The 26,952-nt window shown below is 43.3% G+C and overlaps 1 protein-coding gene and 1 long non-coding RNA gene across 5 annotated transcripts in view; one reads left to right on the top strand and one right to left on the bottom strand.

The window, feature by feature from the left end:
- TMEM266 (transmembrane protein 266) overlaps positions 1–15,035 on the bottom strand; it is a 148,928-nt gene extending 133,893 nt beyond the window's left edge. Inside the window, exon 1 of one of the 4 annotated variants that reach the window (XM_015142762.3) lies at positions 14,924–15,035. The gene's annotated coding sequence lies outside the window, so the exon portion shown is untranslated. 4 annotated transcript variants of the gene reach the window in all.
- A 111-nt stretch (positions 15,036–15,146) lies between these two features.
- Positions 15,147–26,782, top strand: LOC144329997 (uncharacterized). Its single transcript, XR_013395803.1, has 6 exons — positions 15,147–15,289; positions 18,118–18,183; positions 22,118–22,248; positions 22,504–22,549; positions 23,303–23,412; positions 26,646–26,782. It is a non-coding gene; the product is annotated as an uncharacterized LOC144329997 (long non-coding RNA).
- The last annotated feature ends 170 nt before the right edge of the window (positions 26,783–26,952 follow it).

The following is a 26,952-nucleotide window of genomic DNA, read 5'->3' as shown; positions in this document are numbered from 1 at the left end:
GAGACCAGCCTGGCCAACATGATGAAACCCCATCTCTACTAAAAATACAAAAATTAGCCAGGCATGGTGGCAGGTACCTGTAATCCCAGCTACTCAGGAGGCTGAGGCAGAAGAATCACTTGAACCTGGGAGGAAGAGGTTGCAGTGAGCCGAGATCACACCACTGCACTCCAGCCTGGGCGACGGAGCGAGACTTAGTCTCAAAAAAAAAAAAAAAAAAAGGCTGGGCAAGGTGGCCCAAGCCTGTAATCCCAGCACTTTGGGAGGCTGAGGCAGGTGGATCACCTGAGGTCAAGAGTTTGAGACCAGCCTGAACAACATGGTGAAACCCCATCTCTACTAAAAATTCAAAATTAGCTGGGCGTGGTGGTGCATGCCTGTAATCCCAGCTACTTGGGAGGCTGAGGCAGGAGAATCACTTGAACCTGGGAGGCAGAGATTGCAGTGAGCAAGGTCGTACCATTGCACTCCAGCCTGGGCAACAAGAGTGAAATTCCATCTCAAAAAAAAAAAAAAAAAAAGAAGGCCGGACGTGGTGGCTCACGCCTATAATCCCAGCACTTTGGGAGGCTGAGGCAGGTGGATCACAAGGTAAGAAGTTTGAGACCAGCCTGGCCAACATGGTGAAACCCTGTCTCTACTAAAAACACAAATACAAAAATCAGCCAGGCATGGTGGTGCGTGCCTGTAATCCCAGCTACTCAGGAGGCTGAGGCAAGAGGATAGCTTGAACCCGGGAGGCAGAGGTTGCAGTAAGCCGAGATCGTGCCACTGCACTCCAGCCTGGCGACAGAGCAAGACTCCGTCTCAAAAAAAAGAAAGAACAAAAAGTAGAGAAATTATTCTGGGATACCCAAACCATAGAGCCCAATCCCATCACTGGACAGAAGAGGATGCCAGGACCCAGAAAAGTGAAGTGACTTAGTGACTTGTCCAGAGGCTCACTCCTAGTTTGTGAAAAAGGTGGAACTAGACTCAGGAAGTCCTGAGGCCTTAGTCCAGTGCTGCTGCTGCTTTCTTTTTTTTTTTTTTTTGACAGAGATTTTGCTCTTCTTGCCCAGGCTGGAGTGCAATGGTGCAATCTCGGCTCACCACAACCTCCACCTCCCAGGTTCAAGCAATTCTCCTCCCTCAGCCTCCCAAGTAGCTGGGATTACAGGAATGCACCACCATGCCCAGCTAATTTTGTATTTTTAGTAGAGATGGGGTTTCTCCATGTTGGTCAGGCTGGTCTTGAACTCCTGACCTAAGGTGATCCGCCCACCTCGGCCTCCCAAAGTGCTGGGATTACAGGTGTGAGCCACCATGCCCAGCTGGTCCAGTGCTTCTTTTCAAAACTTGGAATGTCATATTTGGAAAAGGAGAGTAACTAGTAAGTATCTGAATGTGATTACAACTGGAAATACATTTATTTCACTCCAACCTTTGTCTTCAAACTGGCCCTGCTGGCTCTCTCTTCCCTGCCCCTTGATGATAACTTTGACAGATTTCATAGCTTTCTGGTTACTCACAATTTCAAGAACCTCAATTAAGGTTAATTTTCAGGTGTTTTTCTAAAAAAAAAAAAAAAAAAAAAGCCGAATCTGGTCTAAATCAAATCTTTAACTTGACACACAGTTCAAAGCTCCTCCCCCTGCCCTGGCTGAGACTGAGCACAGCTTGAGGTCTTGCAGTGGGGAAGGGGAGGAAGCCTGCTCTTTCTCTCCTCCTCCCTGTCCCCCACTGCTTCTTGCTTTCCAGGGTCAGTGGTGGGCCTGGGGTGGGGGTGGTGGGGGCCAAAGAGTAGAGTAAAGGGGCAAAAGTCTTCACACTTGGTTGGAGCTCTCCCTTGGCTGACAGCATTCTCTGGGTTGCAAGTGTCCAAATGCTGAATGTTTCATGGGACGCAGCTATGGTTTTTCAAGAGGTCTTATGAGAATCTCCACCGGGTCTCAGTTAGGGGCACCAAATGGAGAGGTGCTCTTGGAGCCCTCACTCCTGGCTGGGAAGAAACAGCCCTCTCCCGCCCACACTGGAAGAAGTAAGGACAAACGATGGTACTTTCCCTCACACTCTGCCCAGTGACTCAACTCTCCTTGAATGCCTCATCTTTCCTTCACACAGGCTGTAGGTGGGTAATGGTGGCCAGAACAGTTCACCAGTCTTTCTATAGATCTTGTGGGGTTGTGCCCAGCTCTTCCTCTTCAGAAGGCAGGAATACTTACCACCTAGCATCTTCACAAACTATCCCATTTGACATCCCGTGACAGGAATCCTGAATGTTGTCTGCAGGGAGGAGGTACTTCTTTTTTTTTTTTTTGAGATGGAGTCTTGCTCTGTCACCCAGGCTGGAGTGCAGTGGCGCCATCTCGGCTCACTGCAAGTTCTGCCTCCCAGGTTCACGCCATTCTCCTGCCTCGGCATCCCAAGTAGCTGGGACTGCAGGCGCCCGCCACCACTCCCGGCTAGTATTTGTGTTTTTAGTAGAGATGGGGTTTCACTGCGTTAGCCAGGATGGTCTCAATCTCCTGACCTCGTGATCCGCCCGCCTTGGCCTCCCAAAGTGCTGGGATTACAGGCGGGAGCCACCGCACCTGGCCGGCATTTCTTAATTTTGTAAAGCCTTGGCACTATACAAAGAGGAAGCAGCTGCTGGAAGTTCCTGGGGGAGCAAGGGATCTACCCAGGAACTTCTGGAAAAAAGAGGGGCTGCCTCCCAAGACAACCCCTTTTATCATACGGAGCGTCAAGGAGCCTAAGGAAAAGACTGAAAGTTGCTGCCTTCCTGGGACCAACCAGACTGGGTGTGTCAGGATAAGACAAACTCCTGAGACTGTCCTTCACCGACTATGTGGCACTGACTGAGCCCTTTCCTGTTTCTGGGCCTCAGGCTCCACATCTGTAAAATAGTGGGAAGGTAAATATTTGTCATTTTTGGTGGCCTAGCATTGGAGGACTCTCTGTATTTGGAGGAACATCAAGATAGGTGGCTGGCAAGGTCCCCTCTTCCCCATTACAGAAGCCCAAGAGGGAGGGGACATACTGTCTCTCTCCCTACCCTTGCCATGTAGTTATAGCATGGAAATGTGACCTGGGCTCAGCCAAGAACTTTGAATCCTTAATAAGAATGGAAAAGCCTAGCTGTGGTGGAATAAGTTCCAGAGGTATGGCAATGTTGACTGGGAGTGGGTAGCCCAGAGTACTAAAGTAGTGCCCAGGGCTCTTGAGCTGTGCCTAGCCACACTTATTTTCTGAGCTGGCTCTCTAAGACTTTATGACTCTGCAGAAGTGCCCATGTTCTTCTGTCATAAACATGCTTGGCTCACAGCTCCCATTTCAATTCCTTTCTTCCTTGTCACCCTCTATTCTAGAGGCCAGAAAGCAAAATAGTTGCATTTTCAGACTCCTTAGCATTCAGAGGTAGTCATGTGATACAGTTCTGATGAATAAAATAAAGAAATAAGTCCCTTCTCCAATATGAAGGCAAAACCTGGAAGGAAAAAGGCTTTCATGCTTCATCTTCATCCTTCCCCCTTCTTCCTAACTGGAACACAGATGAAATGCCTGGAGGTGAAGCAGCCATCCATGACCATGAACAAAATGCTAAATAGAACCTCAGCCTCTGATGACAGCCCTGAGCAGCTGGACAAGCCTTGGATTCCTGCCTCTAGACTTATTACACAAGGAAAATAAGATATTCACCTATTTAAGCCACTGTTTTTCAGATTTTCTTACTCCCAGATAAACACATTCCTTCCTGATCTACTTCAATATTATGACTATTCAATAAATGCAATAAAGGTTGCATAATACTCAATAAATGCAAAAAAAAGTTGATCTGAGAATGGTATTTACAATTGTATAATTTTTTTTTTTTTTTTTTTTTTGAGACAGAGTCTCGCTCTGTCACCCAGGCTGGGGTGCAGTGGCCAGATCTCAGCTCACTGCAAGCTCCGCCTCCCGGGTTCCCGCCATTCTCCTGCCTCAGCCTCCCGAGTAGCTGGGACCACAGGCGCCGCCACCTCGCCCGGCTAATTTTTTTGTGTGTGTTTTTAGTAGAGACGGGGTTTCGCCGTGTTAGCCAGGATGGTCTCGATCTCCTGACCTTGTGATCCGCCCGTCTCGGCCTCCCAAAGTGCTGGGATTACAGGCTTGAGCCACCGCGCCCGGCCTACGATTGTATAATATTTTATAGCTTATAAATTGTCATTACTGCTGAAGTTCCTCAGGGTAGGTTTTTTTTTTTTTTTTTTTCCTTTCCTTATTTTTTTTATTTTTTTTATTTTTTGAGACGGAGCCTCACTCTGCTGCCCAGGTTGGAGTGCAGTGGCATGATCTTGGCTCACTGCAAACTCCACCTCTCGGGTTCAAGCAATTCTCCTGCCTCTGCCTCCCGAGTAGCTGTGACTATAGGCATGTGCCACCATGCCCCGCTAATTTTTTGTATTTAGTAGAGATGGGGTTTCACCATGTTGACCAGGCTGATCTCAAAGTCCTGACCTCAGATAATCCACCTGCCTTGGCTGGCCAAAATGCTGGGATTACAGGTGTGAGCCACCACGCCCAGCCCACCGGGTATGTTTCTGTTGCTTAACACCAGAGACTCTGGCTGGTACCTTGAGCTCTTAAGGTATCCTCCAGCTCTGATAGTCTGTCCTTTTTAAGAGAAACATTCTTCTTACTATGCAAACTCATATCAACCTCAGCTTTTACAACTCAACCAAAGAGAAGAGCAATCATCTCGCTTGAGGTGGTTCATCACCAAACTAGGCCCTATCTCCTCCTGCCTTCTCTGTCCTTTGATCTATTCCCTACAGCCAACAGCCAACCCACCCATGAGTCGACCTAGCCTAGTGTGACCTCACAGAGCTACGTACTTGACTAGACTTACAATTTCCAGAGGCAGATAGATTCTTGCCAACTAGGCCGAATCTGAGTTGAGTATGACGTGTTTGTAAAATATTTTGTAGTTTGGAAACTTAAACTATCTTTTTTCTACTAGGTCACTGATCCTTGCAACAATCCTGAGATAAACAGGGCAAGCATAAGGACCCTGATGCTCACAGAAGTGATGTGCTGTAGGATCTAGAGATGATAAATAAGAGGATCATATGACTGGAGAAAGTGTGGGAAGGAGAATGTACACTGGGCTAGGAGTCAGGAAGCATAAGTGCTACGTTCCAGCCCTGCCACTCATTAGTAGCTTAACCTCTTGCAAGTCTACCTGTCTGGACCTGGTTTCTTCATCTGTACAACAAGGATGTTAGATGTATTAGTTAGTGCAGGCTGCCATAACAGAATATCATCGATTGGGTGGCTTAAACAACAGAAAGTTATTTTGTTACGGTTCTGGAGGCTGGAAGTCCTAGATCAGGATGCCAGCATGGTCAAGTTCTGGTAAGGGCTCTCTTCCTGGCTTGCAGACAGCCACCTTCTCACTGTGTCCTCACATGGAAGCAGGAGAGAGAGATATGTATCTTTCTTCCTCTTTTTATAAGGGTACAGTACTATCAGATTAGGAACCCACCCTTACGACATCATTTATCCTTTATTATCTCATAAAGACCCTATCTCCTGGTAAGTCACATTGTGGGTCAGGACTAAGTCACGTTGGGGGTTAGGACTTCAACATATATATTTTTTTGGAGGGGATACAACTCAGTCCACAGTACTGGATATGATCTTTGGAGTTCCTTCTACCTGTTAGCACAAGTCTAGAACACTGAAGATACAGTTGTCTACAGAATTAGTAATTCTACCTTGCCTCCTTGATTCAAGAAACTGCACAAGGCTTAGTTCTAGACTATTCATAGGAACATTTTGGAGCTCATCTGTGTAAACACTTTCCCTTCCCTAAGGCAATTAACAAGCCAGAGGTAATCTCTGGCCAAATCAGGTCTCTCCCAAAGTTAGGGCCTTAAAGTTTTTCAGAAAGCATGTATTTAACTGTCACTTTTAGCCTTTGGGCATGGCATGCAATTTCTGCTACTGCATTTAGAAAGAACATAATGATGACTGTCAATTGGAGGTGGGTTTTAAATCACAAGTCCCCAGCCAAATTTTCTAAGAGCCATGAAGATTACTGAGCAATTGTGGCCTTTCACCAAAGCACAAAGTACCTTGTCAGTCCTACTTTATGAAGCATCTGGAAATGCTGTCTTAGAGTGGCTTTATGGTCAGAAGCAGGCTCTAGTGGGGAGAGCTGGCCCTTTGCAGGTCAAATATAATTCCCTCCAGTCATAATCAAATATTTCAGATTTCTCCAGAAAGATTATTTTTGGTTTGATATACTTATTGTCAAAGGCCTACAGGTACTTTGAGCACTTAAATTACAATGGCCCCCCAAAAAAACACCCCAAGGATGATTTTAACAGTCACGGAATGTGTTATTGCATACTTTAAGCACTTAAATACAATGCCAAAAAAACAACAACAAAAAAACCCAAGAATGATTTTTTTCTTTTTTTTTTTTTTTGAGATGGAGTCTTGCTCTGTCACCCAGGCTGGAGTGAAATGGCACGATATCGGCTCATTGCAACCTCCGCCTTCAGGATTCAAGTGATCCTCCTGCCTCAGCCTCCCGAGTACAGGCATGTGCCAACTACCACACCCAGCTAATTTTCTGTATTTTTAGTAGAGATGGGGTTTCTCCATGTTGGCCAAGCTGGTCTCAAACTCCTGACCTCAGGTGATCCGCCCCGTCAGCCTCCCAAAGTGCTGAGATTATAGGCATGAGCCACCGCACCCAGCCCCAAGGATGATTTTAACAGTCCCAGAATGTGCTGCTGCATCTAGACATAAGGGTACAGTACTATCAGATTAGGAACCCACCCTTACGACATCATTTATCCTTTATTATCTCATAAAGACCCTATCTCCTGGTAAGTCACATTGTGGGTTAGGACTAAGTCACATTGGGGGTTAGGACTTCAACATATATATGTTTTTGGAGGGGATACAACTCTAGACCTGAGACCTTTAGGAGTAAGAAGATGGTCTGCATTTCTGTAATTTGTTTACATCTCCTTATGACATAACCTACAACTGCTTATAGACTCTAAATTTTCCTTCTCTGTGTAATTTCAAACCCAAATTTACCTTTCAGGTATATTATAACCCAATCTTCATCTTCATTTGACCCAAACTATCTTAGTTCTGTATTCTACAAACTAGAAAGATGCTGAGTTTTCTGTATTGATCCTATGGAGAATGGTTCTCAAATGGGGGTGACTTTGTGCCCCAGGGGACATGTGGCAATTTCTGGAGACATTTTTGGTTGTCACCACTGAGGTTGGGGGGTAGTCGTGGTAGTATCAGTGGCATCTAGTGGGTAAGGGTCAGGGATGCTGCTAAATATCCTACAATGCACAGGACAGCCCCTGCAACAAAGAATTACCTGGCCCCATGTGTCAACAGTGTTGAAGTTGAGAAACTCTGCTACAGAATCTGAAGATGCAAAGCATATGGTCCTTCGTGGCTTCCAGGGTTGTGGGGTGGGAAGCTGTTATACTGGCAGCACAGCTCTGGCACTCTTCATGACCCCAGGGACACACACAGCAGATGCCGATGAAAACTTAGGCTGTCTTTGCCAGGCCAACTCACAACGCCAATAAAGGGGTTAATTTTTTTTTTTTTTTTTTTTTTTAAGTAGGCGGCCCTTCCTTTGATTTTCATCCAGCTTCAATGTCCTCTTCACCAGGGCAGGAAGGAGAAAGCAAGCAGGACTAGAACACAGTGGCTCAGGAGCAGGCCTACAGCAAGGTCTGAAGGGTTGATAGATTTGCTACTCACAGCTTTACAGCTCATTTTATTCTGAGAGTAGAGTGTATAGAAAAAACTTATAAACACTTCTTAACAATTCTAACAGCTTTATAGGTTGGTAGGATTTCAAGCTACTTTTTAAAAGCATTAAATTATCCCCTGTGCTCCCATTAATTCAATTATTTCTATATATCCCTCCTAGTTCCAAAAAGGTTCTGACATGGGTAACTCTCCCTGTGGTGTTGACTTAATTATCCCAAATCAAGCTTACATGAGCTCCAGGACTGATCAATACAGGTTTCAATTTAGGAGGAAAAAGGATTTTGGAAGGGCCAAGTAAAACTATAATGTTTTGGCAGTTAAAAGATATGAGTTAAATTCCCACTATGTGTAAAGTTATAGTGCTAAATGCTGAGGAAGACATTTTTTAAAAGTATAAATCACAGCTGGTGTCCTTAAGTAATTCATACTCTGTCTGAGAGAGATAGGCTCCATGCCCAAGGGAGGCTGTCTTCTGTTACAAAGCAGGCTGTGCTTGGTGGTTTCTGGGCAGGGGCCGCCCTCGGCATTCTTCCCTCCTCTGGCCAGGGAAGGAGGGGCAGAATAGGAAGAGGTGAGGGTGGTTGAGTGGGGAGTGCAAAGGGACAAAGCCTCAGAAGTGGACACATACTGGGGACGGTCTGAGGTATAAGCAAACTAAATGAGAGCTGGATCTTAGAGGTCCTGTTGGCCAGAGGGAGGCATTAGGGTTTTATCCTGAAGTTACAGTCATCTACACAGGAAGTTATATGATTAAAAAAATAGCATTTGTTGGGTGCTTACCCTTTACTAAGCATACTATTTAATCCTCTGCCATAGCTATTCTTCTCCCCATTTTACCGATGAGGACACTGAGGTACGAGGGTTAAATCACCTACTCAAAGCTACTCTTGCAAGTACCAGAGCCAGGATTCACATCATAGGCAGAGCCCACACTCTTAACCACTTCAGACTGCCTCTTGATAGAACAGGAAGGATGACAGCAGAGGAGAGACTAGATAGACACGGACACCGCTAGGAAGGAGCTGCCGACAGACAGCATTTCAAGGAGTAGAGGAAGTCAATGGGGTCAGATGTTGCTGAGCCATCATGAACGAAATCTGAGAAACAGCCATTGGATTTATATTAGGCAATCACCGGTGACCTTTAAGAGTTCTGTTTCAGTAGAGGGGTGGGGGCAGGAGCTCCTTGCAGAGCATCAAGAAAGGGAGTGATAGTAGATAGAACCTTGTGTAGAAACTGACAATGAAAAGACAGGGAGAGATGGGAGAGAAATTTCCAAGCTTTTCTTTTGAGACTATCTCCCAAAACAATGAAACCTTTTCTTTATTGAGGAATTGCAATATATTTCACCTTGTTCTTTTGTTTTGATGGGCAAAGCTAACAAATTTTAGGAGTCATAGTTAAAGGAGAATTAGCAAGTGTCATAGAACTTGTTTTTTAAAAGTCCTGCATCAAATTCAGGTAAAATACAAAGATTTGACTATTTCAAAGGAAACTGTCATGGGCAGAAGGTTAATTGGCCTTATGCATTGTATTGGCTGGACAAAATGGCAATTGTATAACCAGGGTGGGATAGTGTGAGATAATCATAGATAAAATAACTTGCTTCAGACCTGTTTTGAGGCAAGGGAAAGAAGCTGAAGCACTGCATGTGTTATGGCTTGACAGTGAAATCTGGAGAACAGCTGCCTGGACTTCCAAAAACCTGGGCTGCAAAGGGCAAAAATACTTATTAAAATTCCTTGTTTTAATGAGTTCTGGGAATAGGAGTTATCAGCCTCTGTCCTAGCTACTAAGTAGTTTATATTACAAATCAAAAGCAGTTTTAGGGGGGCTGTGTTTTTTGAAGGGGAAATCCTCTCCTGGCGGGTAATTCAGACTGCCTAGGGCAGCAATTAGAGCCATCCGGGAGGAAGAGAGGAGGCCTCTCCGAGGCTGAAGAGCAGTTTCTCCCAGGCTTCCGAAAACCATGAACTCCCTTTAGCATCCCAGTGTAGTCCATTCTAAAGTGTTCTACAGATGAATCAGTCCCCAAAGTGCCTATGATTTTGCTGCAGCTCAAAAACTACTGCAAACAATAGATGCATGAAAGACATATGTAGAGTCCTTCCTGGGACTGCTTATGCCAAAGAGATCTCAGGCTGTGATGCTTCTCAGACACATTGGGTAAGTGCTTTGGCAATGAACTCTCAGACCCTGGCTCAAACAGGGATGACACCAACAGGTATTTAATGTTTAAAAAATGCAACAGGCTAATAATGCAGGCACTGCAAGGATTTACCTGTCTGTGTGAAAAGCCAGTAGGAATGACCATAGATTCCTTTTCCTTTCTAGTGACTCAGGCCACTGGGACAGTTGATGGTTGGCTGAAGGAATCCAGAGTCTCCTTTGGAAGTTCTTCAAAAACATTATGCATCCCCATTACAGGGGAACCCATGCAGATCTCTTCTCCATCCCAGGCCATCTCCCCACATACCATTTGCTGCCTCATCACACATCCCAACCCTCAGGTGACTTTTTTCCCATCTTTACAGGTTCCTCTCTCCCCAACACCAGCTCAAGAGTAAGCCAGATCTTTCCCGATTCTTCTCCACTTTCTTGTTTTTCCCCCAAACGATACATAAAGTTTTTGCATTTTAGAGGTTTCACTGCTCACTACAGAGAACAGTAAGGACTAACAAAAACAAAAAGTGTGGGAAGCTGGAAAGATTCAAGGATGCCATAGTGATTTGTTGGTTCTTTTTTTACAGTACCAGAGTTGGAGGAGTGAACAAAATAGACAGAACCCCTGCCCTTTGGAGCATTAATTCCATGGGGGAGATGGGCAATAAACTTAACAACTAATTAATATAGTATGCTAGAAGGTGCTATGAATAAAAGCAAGACAGGGAGAAGGAATAGGATGCTGTGGGAGTGGGGATACTTTTAAAGGAGTGGTTAGACTTTGAGCAAAGCTGAAATGAGGTGAGGGACCATGAAGACACCTGTGGGAAGAGTATTCCAGGGAAGAAAACCATTAGTGCTAAGGGCCTGGGGGCAGGAGGAACAGCAAAGAAGCCAGTGTGGATGGACCAGAATAGGACGGGAGGCCAGAGAACTATGGGGCAGAGAGTGCTTCATCCTGCAGTCAGAGTGCAAAAGGGAATGAGTCCAGAGTTTGAGCTATGCTGACCTGAGCTCAGATGTCAGCTCTGCCCCTTAGGTCATTTACCTTGGGCTCCCCCATTCTTATATATAAACAGTTGACCATAAAGGGTGGTCACTGCAATATGGGATGTGAAACTTCCTATCACAGGACACAGCACATGACATGTTCCTACCCACCAAACATCAGCTCCTCTCCTCTTCCCCTGGTTTACAGGGCTCCTCTCATCTAGCTCCCAATGCAATTGAGTAAAAGATGTCTAAAAGTATGCCATTCAAGGGCTTCCAAGAGGTCCAAGTGCAAGAAAACAAACTGCAAAACAGTATACATCTATGTATTGTTGGAAAACAGGAATATTTTAGTTTCTGCATTCAAATATCTGGAGGAATCCACACCAAACTGTTAGTGGTGGTCAGTGCTGAAGGGTAAGATTACCAAAAAGTTGGACTACTGAGCTTCTACCTTCTATATTTCTGTAATGTTTGAACATTTTACAATGAGCACATATTACACTGGCAAGCAGAAATCACAATATAGGCTTGTGCTGGTGCAGGAGAATTGACCTCCTGGTCCTGAGTAACCTCCATCCCACCCTGCACCCAAGCCCACCTGGTGTGATCCAACTCTTACATCTTCTCTATGGGGAAACTGAGTGCAAAAAGGGCCAAAGGGAGCCTTAGGTTCTTAGATGACACCTGGACCACAGGAGAAGGTCCTGGGATAGGTATGCTTGGTTAACATGTGAACTCCCACTGGGTCTGTTTGAAAGATGATGGAAAGTGAACCACTTTCTAAAGAAAATGAAAACCCTTACTATGGCTGCCAAGCAGAGAAAGAGAGACTGACGAAAATCAAGTATTTCAAAGTAATCTGGAAACTTCTTTTGTGATTCAAGATTGTCAACAACTGAAAAAAAATCTCATTTTAAAGAATACTAAATTAAGAAATACTTTAAGAAAAAACACATTTCACAATGAAGTAGCTTACAAGGTCGATCAAGGAAAAACAAATATCCCAGTTCTTAGTGTCTTATTCAACAATGTACTAAAATACTCATTATAATCAGTCACCACAAGACATGTGAGTTTCATAGCTTGGAAAACTTTTCTCCCACTCTCCCAAACAACTCTCATGAAGGGAATTAAAAAAAAATAATGCTTAAGCGTTAAAAGTTTCCTATATGACTTCCCCAGTTTAAATATATGTTTCAAGAGAAAAAAAAAAAGTAGTCCAGAAACATTTTTACATTTCCTGAATTGGCCTTTGCACGATAAAGCCTTGTCAGCTCTGCATTAAATGAAATCCTGCTTGAATGGAAGACAGCAGACTAGTCAGTTTCTCAAACTCTTCAATCATGAGATTCCCAACTGAGGAAGATAGTGATGCTCCCCATAGGAAAATTCATTTCCTCCCCAGAAATCAAGTAACACCTCTGGTTTTCTGCTTCTTGCCCAGTAACATCAGGACTCCTCTTGAGTTTATCTGATCATAGACTGGAAATCCCCAAGACAGAAAGATCCTGTCTCAGCATTTCTGTAAACACCAGGGAATGTGCTCTTCCTAAACTGAGTGTTTCCCAGGAGGCAAGAATGCTATGTACAAACTGCTATACTGTTTCAAAATAACACAGTGTAATGAAAATTGTAACATCATGGTACTCTAAAACCAATCACACTGACAAAGAAAAAAAGAGCTTATAGAATTAAAAGAGATAGTCATATTTTCTACTTAATATTATTCATCAATTTATAATTAAAAGTTATTATTTGCATGGGATATACTTTCCAAATAATTCCTTCTATTCACCTATACCTTTCTCACCACTATCTCAACTATGTGACCTGAGTAGAAAAGCTATTAGCCCCACTGGGTGAATTTTCACTGATGCAACTACAGCAATTTCTAAGTCCATGAGAACTGCTAGGAATGTTTAACAAAATCCAGTAATCCAATACCTGCATTATAATAATGCACTTTAAAAAATGATTAAATACACATCCATAGCTGAATGCACAGATTCCAAGAACTTTGAATGCATAATTGCTACAATCATAGAGAGACTGGATTGTGATCCATGGCTGGTATGGATTTCTTCCTCCCATTAAGGCATTCACAGGCAAGTGTGATAGACAATGTTGCTCTGATGACTGGCAGTAAGACCAGAAGACAGTGTGCAGGGCAGCAAGAAGGGTAGGGTGGGATGCAATAATGGAAAATGGGAGTGATTCATTCTATTTAATGCATATACATTTTATGAGTTTAAATCTGGAGGGAAACAACTTTTTAAACTCAACTCCTTGTGTGGGAGAATTAAATGGAAGCACATCTTGGACCCCGCTTTTTATAGGTTTAGTGCCACCTCAAAAAATTCCATACCGACCCATTGTGAAAAAATAGCTTTTCTTACTGGAAAGCCACAAAGTTGGTGTAGAATCTATGAAATGGAAAATCGGATCCAAGCTAATGTGCTCATGCATAAGCTTGATTTTAATGAAAAGGTACATGGAGCAGCCACACCTGGAGGAAAAGCCCCCTCAGGGCTCCTCACCTCCAGTATCCCCATGCGCTTGAGTTTGCATCCTTACCCTGTCCCTGACTGTGTGACCTTGGGCAAGTCAGTTAACCTTTCTAAGTCCTAGCTTGTTCATCTTCAACATGGACACAAGAGGTTTGTTATGAGGACTAAATGAGATCATACACAAATAGTTTTAGCTCAGTACCTGATACATGTGAACATTTTAGAACCGTGTCCTTCTCGTGATTAGATGTGGCACTGTGACCACATTTTAGAAGCAATTACGGTTCAGCTGTCATATCCCAACATCTTGTGATAATCATTTTCATTTTTTGCTTCTAGCTGTTACTATTCTTTTCGTCACAATATTTTAGGGTTGAGGTATTTGGGGGAGGAGGTAAGCAGTTATATACATCCCACTTTCCCCACTGTTGCTCAAAGCAAGGTGAAAAGCCAGGGAAATAAACACATGCACTGAAGAGAAATTCAGTCTTTAGGATATGATGTGATAGGTGTACGGAACATAAACAAATCATACAATTTCAACCTCTAACATATAGGGCATCAAATCATAGGTAGGTTTTATTTTAAAAGAAACAAAAGCCAAGCAGCATTAAAGAGGATAGAAGGAACCCATATGGGCCTATTGCTAGCTCAGTATTGGTGACTGTGAAACAGGGATGGGTGAGCTAGATTATGGGGGCTTTCATGGGGTCTGACTTCCAACAGGTGGCTAGCTTTAGTAATGTTCAGATGCAAAACCGTAATGAGTTTGAGTATGTAAGTCCCAGGGATTCTGCTGAAGGCCTTTTCTCGGCCATCAAGGGAGACAATTTTCTAGGTTTAAGACTCCCTGGCAAGTTAGCAAGCAGGGAACTGCCTGCCCTAGCTTGCACCTATCCCCTGAAGGGGATTCTGGCCTGACGGTGAAAACCCACCATCCCTTCCAGACAGCCCATCCTGCCGCTGAAGCACCTCCCGACAAACTGGGAAAGCCCACTAGGAAGTGGTCACGACCAAGCAAGCCACAAATCCTCAGGGTGTGGGATTTCCACCTCTATACCACGTCTGAAAACCGAAAATAGGCGCCCGCCTGCCATACTGCAATGGGATTCCCCCCAGCAGTAACCCCCCCCTCCAGCTTGCATGTTTTATTAATAAATGCAAGATGGCACACGGAGGCAAAGAATGGGAGGTAAGGCATCTGCAGCTGGACCCGAACCAGGGCACTTTGCAAAAATAAATAAGAAGCATGTGACAAGAAGCAGGTCCCCAGGCTGGAGCTGAAGCCCTGGGCTGCCCCACGCACCCTCGCCTGGCTCCCCCGGCCAGGGGGATGAAGGTCAGCGGCAAGATCCCAGCCCCTTCCAAGCACGCATCCTGCAAACCTTGACCGGTCCCCCCACCCCCCGCCCCGACCACAGGACTCGGGCAGTGAGGCAAGGGAAGCTCCGGCCGCGGCCGGCTGCGAGGACACATACCTGCTGCCCGGGCTCGGGATTCGCTCGGCTCTGCAGCGGCGCCGGCCTCGGCTCGCGCTCCCGGGGCTCCCCTCTCCGCCCCCCCGCCCCCTCGCGGCCCTGCCGCTCCCTCCGCCCCTCCGCCCACCGCGCTCGGGGGCGCGCGCGCGGCCTCGCGCCGGCGGCTTGGCCGGGCCCGCGCCTGCGCCCTCGCCTCCCGCCGGCCGCGCGCGCGCGCGCTCCCGAGGCTGCGGAACGGTGGCGCGGCTGTCTAGGAAACCGCGGCGTCGGCGGGCAGGGGCTGGCGGCCAGAGCTGGGCAGGGGGCGGAGGCGGTGGCTCGGCCATCTCCAGGGCTGCCACGCAGAGCGCGGGCTTCGTGGCATGGGTGAGGGGGTCGCGGGGCAGGCTCGGGACCTGAGTGCGAGCGTGTGGAGAGGCTAGGGGGCCGCGAAGGGTGGGTCTGACAGGGAGGCAGGCGGGGCGCAGAAGCAACAAGTGCGGAGGCCGAGGGCGTCTCACGGGGAAGGGGAGGACCCCCGGGGGATTTCGTACTGCTGAGAATGGGAACCTCCCGTCGCTTTGGCGCAGCGCTTTGCAGTTTTCAGAGCACTTTCCCAGTTGTTCCATTTCATCAGCGCGGGGCGCCCGGTGAGGGAGAGGACGGCACGCAGTGCACCCTACGCTAGGAGGCCACCGAGGGGAAAACGCCTCTCTCTGTGTGGCCGGAGTCATAGCACAGTCAGAGCCCCTTGACTCTCAGTCGGCTGCCTGCGAGAAAAATACCTGTCAGTACATTCATTTGATGGCCTCAGCTCAGGACCATTGTAGGACAGTGTTTCTCCTCTTTTTCTCTTTTTCGTTATCTGACTCTTAAAAGGGCTTTTTACACGCCCCCATCTCCTTTCCCCATGAAATTCCAGTACCACAGATACACTGTCGACCTGCGTATGTGCTGTATGTGTATCTGTGCTTGATGCATAAAGAGTAACATTGCGCCCCTTGGAGGCAGCTTCGCCCCGGTGGAGAAGCCTGTCCTGGGGCTATGGTTCCCAGTTACCCGGTGGGTTAAGCGGAGTCATTGAGCAATGTGGATGCACCCACAGATATTCTCTGTCGTTTAAAAAAAAAAAAAAGCCGTCACACGTAATGTGTACAACTCTTTCTAATTAGTGCCTGCAGGGTCTGCTGTGAATACGGCCATTTAAGCAGCTTCTAGATTCATAGTAGCTTGTTATCGTTGGTCTTCACCAATTCTTGGTAAAAATATAGCCATTTTCCTATAGGGTGTTGCCATTTTTATGTTAAAATATTTGAAAAGATGGGAAACCCTTGTTTCTGGGACACGAAGTTTCAGAATGGCTTTTGGCTCTGCAGATAGCCTTGATTTCTGATTCTTGTACCTCTTCTAAAGTGTTTTTATTTGGTTAGGTCCAGTTGGCCTTCCAGGAATGTCCTTTGTCTTTTCTTTCTGCCGTAGCTTTTTTAGAATGGACATAATGGAAATGGTAGAGTTGAAGGACATCAAAACCACCTCTTGGTATTGCCCCTGGGTCTTGAATTATACGGGAATATTTATACAGGAAGTATCTTCTTTTGGCAAACGGAAAAAAATGTAAAATTTCTTCAGATCCTCCCTCGCCTTTCGGCATTTCCTCCTCAACTCTAATCTCTAATGGCGGAATTTCAGAGGAAGAAACACTTGGAGATGATACTTGTAGAAGCTACCTGGGTTGCCAAAGGATATTTCTACATTTCTAGACGGAAGAAATGCGGACTAGAAAAGAGAAAGTGGAGATGGGTTAAGAAAAATTAATGGAGGATGTGGCCGGGCGCGGTGGCTCAAGCCTGTAATCCCAGCACTTTGGGAGGCCGAGACGGGCGCCTGGCTAACACGGTGAAACCCCGTCTCTACTAAAAAATACAAAAAACTAGCCGGGCGCGGTGGCAGGCGCCTGTAGTTCCAACTGCTCGGGAGGCTGAGGCAGGAGAATGGCGTGAACCCGGGAGGCGGAGCTTGCAGTGAGCTGAGATCCGGCCACTGCACTCCAGCCTGGGCGGTAGAGCGAGACTCCGTCTCAAAAAAAAAAAAAAAAAATTAATGGAGGATGCATGGGAGGGAAGCTATAGTTTTCTGACAGTCGGTGACAGCATTTTAACTACCTACACTTTATTTAGAAAAAGCTTTGGCATACCTTGCCCCAACTGTTATCCACTCCATTTTGCCCCTTAGTAGAACTCTACTTAAGATTTGATTGAAACTATTGAGAAGCATCCAGTTAAAACGCTAATTAACTCTGACTATGACAAGTGTTTTGAAACTTGCTGAGAGAAATTTGAAGACCACTTCAAATTTCTGCCAGGAATCTTTGTATTCTAATAAAATATTTTTGAATTCGGGTTCATGCTACTTCAAGGAAACATTTTTTTCTACAATGGCTATTTATAATATAATAGCCATTGTGTTGAAAATTACATGCTAATAACGTTTACCTATGTATTTTAAGTGTTCTGGGTTTTTTCCTTTTCTGAGTAATCCGAGTTTATGGAAATTGTAGGTGCAACCATTTCATGTTGTACTGTGAAGTCAAAAATCCCAAAACATGTATAATTTGTCAACTGTATGCTGCCCCCTGGTGATGTCCTACTTCACAGCACCTCCCCAAACTAAAATCTAACTTTGATAAATTTTTTAGGGTGTTGAAAACTTAAGTGTGGACAAGACGCCATTCTGCATTCTTCAAACTGGGCCTTCTCTTGTTTTCAGATAGCCCTTGAGGCTGATCAATCTAGAGGAACTGTGAAGATCTGCCACAGATCTCACTTTCACTTGGAGCATTATTCTTGAACTTACCTGGCTTATAACACTCACTTGGGAACACTTGCTTAAAATCAGATTCTGTGAGTCATAAATTCAGCTGATTAGAAAAAAAAAAAAAAGGATTCTGGAGCCTCCTTTCAAACCCCTTGAAATCTAATATGAGGGGGTTGGCTTGTAATTTTTATTTTTAACTGCCCCAGGTGATTCTTATTGACAGGAGAGGGTGGGGGAATCCTGGAGCTATAAATAGTACAGGTGCTGCTTCAGTACACTGCAGGTGACTAATGGGAGGGAATTTTGTGAGTAAAGGAGCTTAGTAGCAACAGGAAAGTATAAGAGTTGTAAAGCAGTGGTGGAACTGTGGGTTTAAGCTTGGTATATCACTTTCTTGCCAGACATACCTGTTTGTTTCTAACGTGGCTGTAGTTGGCATTCTATCCCATACCAAGATACCTTTTGAGGTAAGTCAGATTTTCTTTTAGTTAAAAAGACTACCTTTTCAAGAGTACCAGGATCACATAAATGGAACATTTGTACATGAATGTAGCTGCAAGATTATGGGAGGATAGAGATGATGTTGATTCTGTGAATGTCTGAAAAAGATTGATAGCAGAGTTAAAGCTTTTGTTCTCTTGAGATAGTTGCTTGTGAAAATAGAACAAATGAATCTGATGCCATGTGATTAGTGAAAATTTGAATAATGCCCAAAGTCCTTAAATTGTTAATGTGATGTAAATGTTAGTATTTTGAAAGCTCTTCTAAATGTTATAATATAACCTCTCTTATTTGGAATGTACAGGTAGAAAGCCAATCTGAGTTGGTAAAAGCCTGAAAAATTGAATATATGTGACTTTGTGTGGTATTTATTTTAAATTTGAGTACATACAATAATATCTAAGTCATTTTTTATTTTTATTTTTATTTATTTATTTTTTTGAGATGGAGTTTCACTCTTGTTGCCCAGGCTGGAGTGCAATGGCATGATCTCGGCTCACCTCTGCCTCCCAGGTTCAAGTGATTCTCCTGCCCCAGCCTCCCTGAGTAGCTGGCATTACAGGCATGCACCAACACACTAAGCTAATTTTTTTTTTTTTTTTTTTAAGTAGAGACGGGTGTTCTCCATGTTCGTCAGGCTGGTCTCGAACTCCTGACCTCCAGACCTCAAGTCTGCCTGCCTTGGCCTCCCAAAGGGTTGGGATTACAGGTGTGAGCCACTCCAGCCGGCCGCTAAGTTGTTTTTTTAAAAAATCCTGCTGAGATGGCTTTAGCAAAAATGATTGACTGGTGACATTCATGTGCATGCAGTCTGTGTGGATACAATACGAAACATAATACCATGGACTCAGTAGGCTCTCAATAAAAATTAATTGTAAAGTTTTCTCATAAGTAGGTTAAGAATACTTAATGCAGCAAGCCCGTTCTTCAAAGATAGTACTTAGAGCAGATTTTACCTTGAATGGAATACTAAGAGTGAGGCAATAAGAACAGTAGATCTTGGGTATGGACAATAGTAATTCTCATTATCTGTGAAGAATTTAAACTACAATAAACGCACTAAAAGTCTGTTTTTTATTTCCAGTAATTTTTATGTACCAGTAATTCTAAACTGTGTCAATAATAAAATAGTCCTCCATGAAAAATCTCTTATGGATCTGGATTTTAAACAATTTCTGTATACGAATTTTTTTTTTTTTTTTTTTTTGAGACAGAGTCTGGCTCTGTCACCCAGGTTGGAGTGCCGTGGTGCAATCTCTGCTCACTGCAAGCTCCGCCTCCCGGGTTCACACCATCCTACTGCCTCAGCCTCTCGAGCAGCTGGGACTACAGGCGCCCACCACCACAGCTGGCTAATTTTTTGTATTTTTAGTAGAGATGGGGTTTCACCATGTTCACCAGGATGGTCTCGATCTCCTGACCTTGAGATCCGCCCGCCTCGGCCTCCCAAAGTGCTGGGATTACAGGCGTGAGCCACCGCGTCCGGCCACTATACAAATTTAAACTTTAAATCACCATATTTTAATTATTTTTTTAAATAAACAGTGTTCTCTACATGGAAATTAATTTAGAGAACTCCCACTCATACAATTGTCCTTCAGTAAACATGGACTCAGTTATTGTATATATTTCCAAGTAAACTCATAAAAGTTCAGAGTAATTCAAGACTTTAGGCACAGTTCATGTTTGCAACCCTGATGGTCCATATTCCTGCATTTAAACAGTAGATTCTTTGTAAACAATGGTAGCACAGTGATTGTAAGGATGAAGAAACAGAACTTGATTACTTCAACATTGTTGTATGTGACCACTTAGAGTGTTTGTTTATAAAATTTAAGAGTGAAACATAGTGCAAACTTTGAGGTATAATATTTTTGTTTCATGGAAGTATCCTCTTGAATAATTTTTTTTGAGACAGGGCTTTGCTCTGTTGCCCAGGTTGGAGTGCAGTGGCACAATCTGGGCTCACTGTAGTCTCCGCCTCCCCGGTTCAAGCAATTCTCCTGCCTCAGCCTCCCGAGTAGCTGGAACTACAGGTGCCTGGTACCAAGCCTGGCTAATTTTTCTATTTTTTTAGTAGGGACAGGATTTCACCGTGTTGGCCAGGCTAGTCTCCAGCTCCTGACTTCAAGTTATCTACCCACCTCAGCCTCCTAAAGTGCTGGGGATTATAGGCATGAGCTACTGTGCTCGGCCCCGTCTTGAATAATTGAATTCAAATAATACATTTAACTTTGATTTTTTTTCTTTTTTCATTGTTAATAGTTGCTTCAAAACTAAAAAAGAAATCAAGAAAGTAAGAGGTATAATGTTATTTCGTACTGCAAACAAATCAGTATGTAGGCATATGTGTTTTTTATTTTTTGAAAATGATAATTTCATTACAATTTCCTTTTTTGTACTATAATACTTTATTTTCTATTGGTATATAAGTGGAGTTGAATAAAAGACAATTTCCACTGTCTCTTTCCTATTGTTTCATTTCATGATTATTACTGAAAAATAATTTTATCACATAGAGGAAGGGGTAATAAAAAAAAATGATCCCTCTGACCTGAGGTCAGGAGTTTGAGACCAGCCTGGCCAACAGGGCGAAACTCTGTCTCTACTAAAAATACAAAAATTAGCTGAGCGTGGTGGTGGGCGCCTGTAATCCCAGCTACTCAGGAGGCTGAGGCTGGAGAATAGCTTGAACCTGGGAGGCGGAGGTTGCAGTGAGCTGAGATCGTGCCACTGCACTCTAGCCTGGGCAACAAGAGCGGACCTCCATCTCAAAAAACAAACAAACAAAATGATCCCTCTGGCTAGGTGCAGTGACTCATACCTGTAATCCTAGCACTTTGGGAGGCTGAGGCGGGCAGATCGCTTGAGCTCAGGAGTTCAAGATCAGACTGGGCAACGTGGTGAAACCCCTTCTCCACCAAAAATATTTTAAAAATTAGCCAGATGTGGTGGTGTACACTTGTGGTCCCAGCTGCTCGGGAGTCTGAGGTGGGAGGAGGGCTTGAGCCTGGGAGGCAGAGGTTGCAGTAAGCCAAGATTGCACCACCGCACTCCAGCCTGGGTGACAGTGTGACACCCGTCTCAAAAAAAAAAAAAAAAAAAAAAATCCCTCTGGATGTCAGATGTTCTAAGTATGTTAATGGGCCCAAATGATCACCAAGTGAATGGTATTCAGTTTTTAAGTGAGTTCAGTTATGTGTTTAATATTTGGAATTTTGCATGTACTCTATGAAGACCCATTCCTTTGGCTACACAATTCATGTGCCAAAATGGAATATCAGCGAGTGCATATACATGTATTGAAAACACAAAAATGATCTACTATTCCAATTGTGGTATAATTATTTTATAATAATTAAAATTATATTAAATTTTAAATTAAAATATAATTAAAATAGTGTAGGCTATTTTAAAACCTAGCAAGTACAGGCCGGGTGCAGTGGCTTATGCCTGTAATCCCAGATCACTTGAGGTCAGGAGTTTGAGACCAGCCTGGCCAACATGATGAAACCCTGTCTCTACTAAAAATACAAAAATTAGCTGGGCATGGTAGCATACACTGGAAGTCCCAGCTACTCAGGAGACTGAGACAGGAGAATTGCTTGAACTGGGAGGTGGAGGTTGCAGTGAGCCAAGATTGTGCCACTGCACTCCTGCCTGGACGACAGAGCAAGACTCTGTCTCAATAAATAAATAAATAAATAAATAAATAAATAAATAAATAAATAAAACCTAGCAAGTACATATCCATGTGTTTATTAAAAGAATCCTAGTACTTGCTGACATTTGTTGAATGCTTACCATATGTCAGGCACATTCTATGTGCTTTATATATACTAATTTATTTTTTCATAGCAATCCCATTGGGGAGTTCTAGTTATTAATCTCATTTTACAGATGAAGAAACCGAGGCACAGAGGGATTAAGTAGCCTGCTCAAGATCACACAGCTAGTAAGGAACCGAGATTCAAACTTGGGGAGTCTGATTCAGAGACTTTAAATTCAACACTGGTGCCTCACTGCCTCACGTATGTACACAAAGTTGTGCCTAAATAAATTTGAGGAATCATTAAGTAGTAGGAAAAGCATTCTGGATTCCAGAGTTCCAGCTCCAGTTCATTCTGTAACTTTGAGTATGGCAAATAAATGAAAGTCTCTAATTTAGAGAGACTTGTGCTTACTCTATCTAGAAGTTCTCTAAGTTTTTTTCTAACTCTAAATTTTTATGATTCTATGATTATCTTTACATAAAGGAGAAAATTTATCTTTTTACTTTCTAACAGACTAAAAGTGAATCAGAAAAATAAAGAACCAGCATCAAATTTGAAGGTAGATAAATTTTTTATGTTTTGTAGTTACAAAAAAAATTATTCTTAAACCTTTTATGTTCGTTATTTGTTTGACTACAGAAAGCCCATAAACTTCTGAAGAATTGATTGTTGCATTCTATTGACTTAAATAAAAATTTGTATTAATATATGCCACTTTGATATGATTAAGGTAATCTGAGCTATTGCCTTGATCTTAGTGCCAAATAAAGTAAAAGCTCTTTGAGAAAATTAACTTTCTAAATGGAAGATAGATCATATACTACTTTTTTTCCTCTTCTTTCCCACAAAGACTACCACCTTATTAAAATGACAAGCCATATTAGGCTTCTATCTGTGATAATACCTGTAACATTTTTTTTCTTGGGGAACACAAAACATAAAAAGTAACTTTCATAATAAAAGAAATATAATTCCTCGTCCTTCCAAAATCCCTGTTTGCATAGTATGAAGTGGCTCCTCACCACCGTCTAATCTTTTAGTAAAATTATATTTCCCTCTTAACCCAACTCCTAGCCTTTTATTTGGAAATAGTAACAGTAGTTTTTCTGGGACTTAAAAAGTTGTAAAAAGGAGAAAAATTAAACATGTCGACAAAGTGAAACTTCTGCTTCTTACTAAAAAGTCCTTTGAGGTACCACTAAGTAAAAGAAAAACATTCATATGAAATTTGCATATATATTCTACTTTCCTTCTCTTCGTGTATTACTAAAATTGTTATATAAATATTCTGTTCTTGCTTATTTCTTTATAGTGGCCACAAATTCTATTAAAGCAGAAGAAATAGTGTGAACCATAAAAGAGAACCAGTTTCCTCTCTACTCTGCAATTTAGAGGAAAAATTTTCATCCAAGGACAGATCAGGTAAGTATTCATTCTTTTAAATGTTTTGGGGCTATATATGTAGCCATAATTTGTTAATTATAATCCTAGATCACTGGTTTGATTTAACTAAGAGACAATAAGGTAGTCTCTGCAATATGGAAAATTCTGTAATGTTAGTTTTATGGGTTTCAATTCTGTTTGAGAAGACCGTATGTATAGAAGTATGTTCAATTAGGCCAGGCACGGTGGCTCACGCCTGTAATCCCAACACTTTGGGAGGCTGAGGTGGGCAGATCATGAGGTCAGGAGATCAAGACCATCCTGACTAACACGGTGAAACGCCGTCTCTACTAAAATGACAAAAATAAATTAGCCGGGTATGGTGGTGGGCGCCTGTAGTCCCAGCTACTCTGGAGGCTGATGCAGGAGAATGGCGTGAACCCGGGAGGTGGAGCTTGCAGTGAACTGAGATCGCGCCACTGCACTCCAGCCTGGGCGATACAGCGAGACTCTGTCTCAAAGAAAAAAAAAAAAAAAAGAAGTATGTTCAATTATATGTATTTATTTAGAAAAATAGAAACAACAAAGTGCTGTTGCTGGTTAAGTTTAAGTCTGGTCTTTGTGATTTAAAAATAACGTGAATAGAATTAAAGTTTTAGGCTGAGCATGGTGACTCACGCCTGTAATCCCAGCACTTTGGGAGGCCAAGGCGGGCAGATCAAGAGGTCAGGAGTTCAAGACCAGCCTGCCCAACATGGTGAAACTCTGTCTCTACAAAAATACAAAAAAATAAAAATAATTTTAAAAAATGGCCGAGTGTGGTGGTGAGCGCTTGTAATCCCAGCTACTTGGGAGGTTGAGGGAGGAGAATTGCTTGAACCTGGGAGGCGGAGGTTGCATTGAGCCAAGATCATGCCATTACACTCCAGACAGGGCAATAGAGTGAGACTCCGTTTCAAAAAAAACAAAAACAAAACCGAAATGAAGGCTTGGGGCAACAATAATGCTTTTCCAGTAGATGAGATGCTGTCATACAGAGGATGGTACCTGTTCTTTTCTAACCTCTACAAGGGAAAAACAGCAGGAAAAAAGTAGATTAGAAAAATCAAAGATTTTGAAATTAAGAATATTTGAGGTTGTAGTTATTTACTTTTGGAAATTGTAGAATCCTCTTTCTAGAAGACTTTCCAAGTAGTGAATATCTGCTGAGAAAAGCTTATCTACCGCTTATACACCCATCATGAGGTCTTCTAACCTTATGATGCTATGGCTTACTTTGAAATGCAGACGGTTATTTATGTCTAAGGCTAACATGATATATTTCTAATGATAGAATAGGTAAACTTATAGAACTTTAAGACTATGGAGAATGATAGTTATTTTAGGAGCATAGAAATAGTCATAGGTCTTATCCAATTTATGCCATTCTTGGCCGTGTGACCATCATTAACATATTTAATTTTTCTTGGCTCTTGTAATACTCTCCAAGTACACATATGTTACCACTGACAGAAATTGAATTGTGGACTCTTAATGTATCATCTCTACCAAGACTAGAGAGAAGGATGGGAGGACAGATTTAAAGAACAGTGTGTTCATGTGGGATTGTTAAGAATGGTTCCCCAAAATGTGGGATAGGGTGGAGATTTCAAACAACGAGAAATAGACTACAGTATGGTAATCTGAAAATGGCATGTGGGAGCAAGGAAAGGGGTGTTATTCTTTCTATTGAGTTAGAGAAAGAGTATAAATTAAGTGAAGTAAGTGGTTTTATTGAAAAAGGCACCTTGTAATCTAAAAGAGAACCAGATTTTTATTAGAGTGAAGTGCACAGAAGTGAAAAATAAATTTAGAATAAAAAGGGTTTGTCCTCAAAGAAATAGACTTTCCAGTAGATAAGGTTGACGAATAGGGCAGAAGGGGAAGAATGACTGAAATGTCGAAGAATTGGATATAGAGTGAATGTGGATAGGAGAGTTTGAGAGTGAGGATGGGAGAGTTGGAGGTAAAAGGAAAAAGAGGCTTGTGCATATGGGGTGAGCAAATAAAATGGAAATGAAAGAAATATTTGAGTAGGAGAAAAAATAGATACAAGTTGAGGAAAAATTAGGAACTTTAAGATAATATTTCTTTGTAAGCAAGGAGATGTTAAGGATGACCAATTATATATACTGAGGAAATATACTCAGGAAAATGGTCAGAGAGAGAGTGTGTGTCTGTGTGTGTGTATGTATGTGTGTTGTGGGTGGGAGGGCATGATAATTACCCCAGGCCTGAGAAGAGCATACACATATGAAAAGTAACTAGGCTGATTGACCCTCTTATTTCAGAGAAGTTTTCCTGGAACAATGTTGACAGACATATCCTATTTGGATTTTTTTTTCTTTTCTGAGACCTAGTCTTGCTGTGTTGCCCAGGCTGGAGTACAGTGGCATGATCTCAGCTCACTGCACCTCCACCTCCTGAGTTCAAGCCATTCTCCTGCCTCAGCCTCCTGAGTAGCTGGGACCACAGACATGCACCACCATGCCTGGCTAATTTTTGTATTTTTAGTCAAGACGGGGTATACCATGTTAGCCAGGCTGGTCTCGAGCTCCTGACCTCAGGTGATCCACCAACCTCAGCCTCCCAAAGTGCTGAGATTACAGGCATGAGCCACTGCTCCCGGCCCCTATTTGGATATTGATTGTAGACTGAGTTTCTAGGCTTCAAGGACATGGGAAATCTTTAGAAAGACCAAGGTATGTATGAGAGGCAGTGCTTAGGGTAGTGAGGGTGGGGAGCACTGTGATTTTTTTCTCCTTTACATTTCTATACAGAGCTATAGCATTTTGTAGAGACATGCATAATTCAAGACTATTTCTGTCAGCAAAGAATGGAAAGTTTGATATTGCCATGTGGCAGTAGCCTCAGAGTTTATAAATCATATTCACCAACCAGCTTTTTTTTTGAGTCAGAGTCTCGTTCTGTTGCCCAAGCTGGAGTATAGTGGCCTGATCTCAGCTTGCTGCAACCTCTGCCTCCCGGGTTCAAGTGATTCTCCTGCCTCAGCCTCCCAAGTAGGTAGAATTACAGGCATGCACCACCACATCTGGCTAATTTTGGTATTTTTAGTGGAGATGGGGTTTTACGACATTGGCCAGGCTAGTCTCAAACTTCTGGCCTCAAATGATCTGCCTGCCTTGGCCTCCCAAAGTGCCGGGATTGTAGGCATGAGCTACTGTGCCCAGCCTCCAACCAGCTTTTGAAACTACTTTTTTTTTTTGAAACAGGGTTTCTCTTGTCACCCAGGAGTACAGTGACAAGATCATTGCTCCCCACAGCCTTGAACTCCTGGGCTCCAGGGATCCTCCCACCTCAGCCTCTGGAGTAGCTGGGACTACAGGCCTGTGCCATCACAGTCAGCTAAGTAAAAAAAAAATTTTTTTAGACACATGGTCTCACCACGTTGCCCAGGCTGGTCTTGAACTCCTGGGCTCAGGTGATACTGTACCTCAGCCTCCCAAGTAGCTGGGATTGTAGTTGCAAGCCATTGCATCGGGCTGAAACTGTAATTCTTGATGAATTATTAATTTGGGG

This window comes from Macaca mulatta, chromosome 7, assembly GCF_049350105.2.
Source record: "Macaca mulatta isolate MMU2019108-1 chromosome 7, T2T-MMU8v2.0, whole genome shotgun sequence".
NCBI lineage: Eukaryota > Metazoa > Chordata > Mammalia > Primates > Cercopithecidae > Macaca > Macaca mulatta.
Note: the sequence above shows the minus strand (reverse complement) of the source record. Positions and strands in the feature narration are given on the sequence as shown.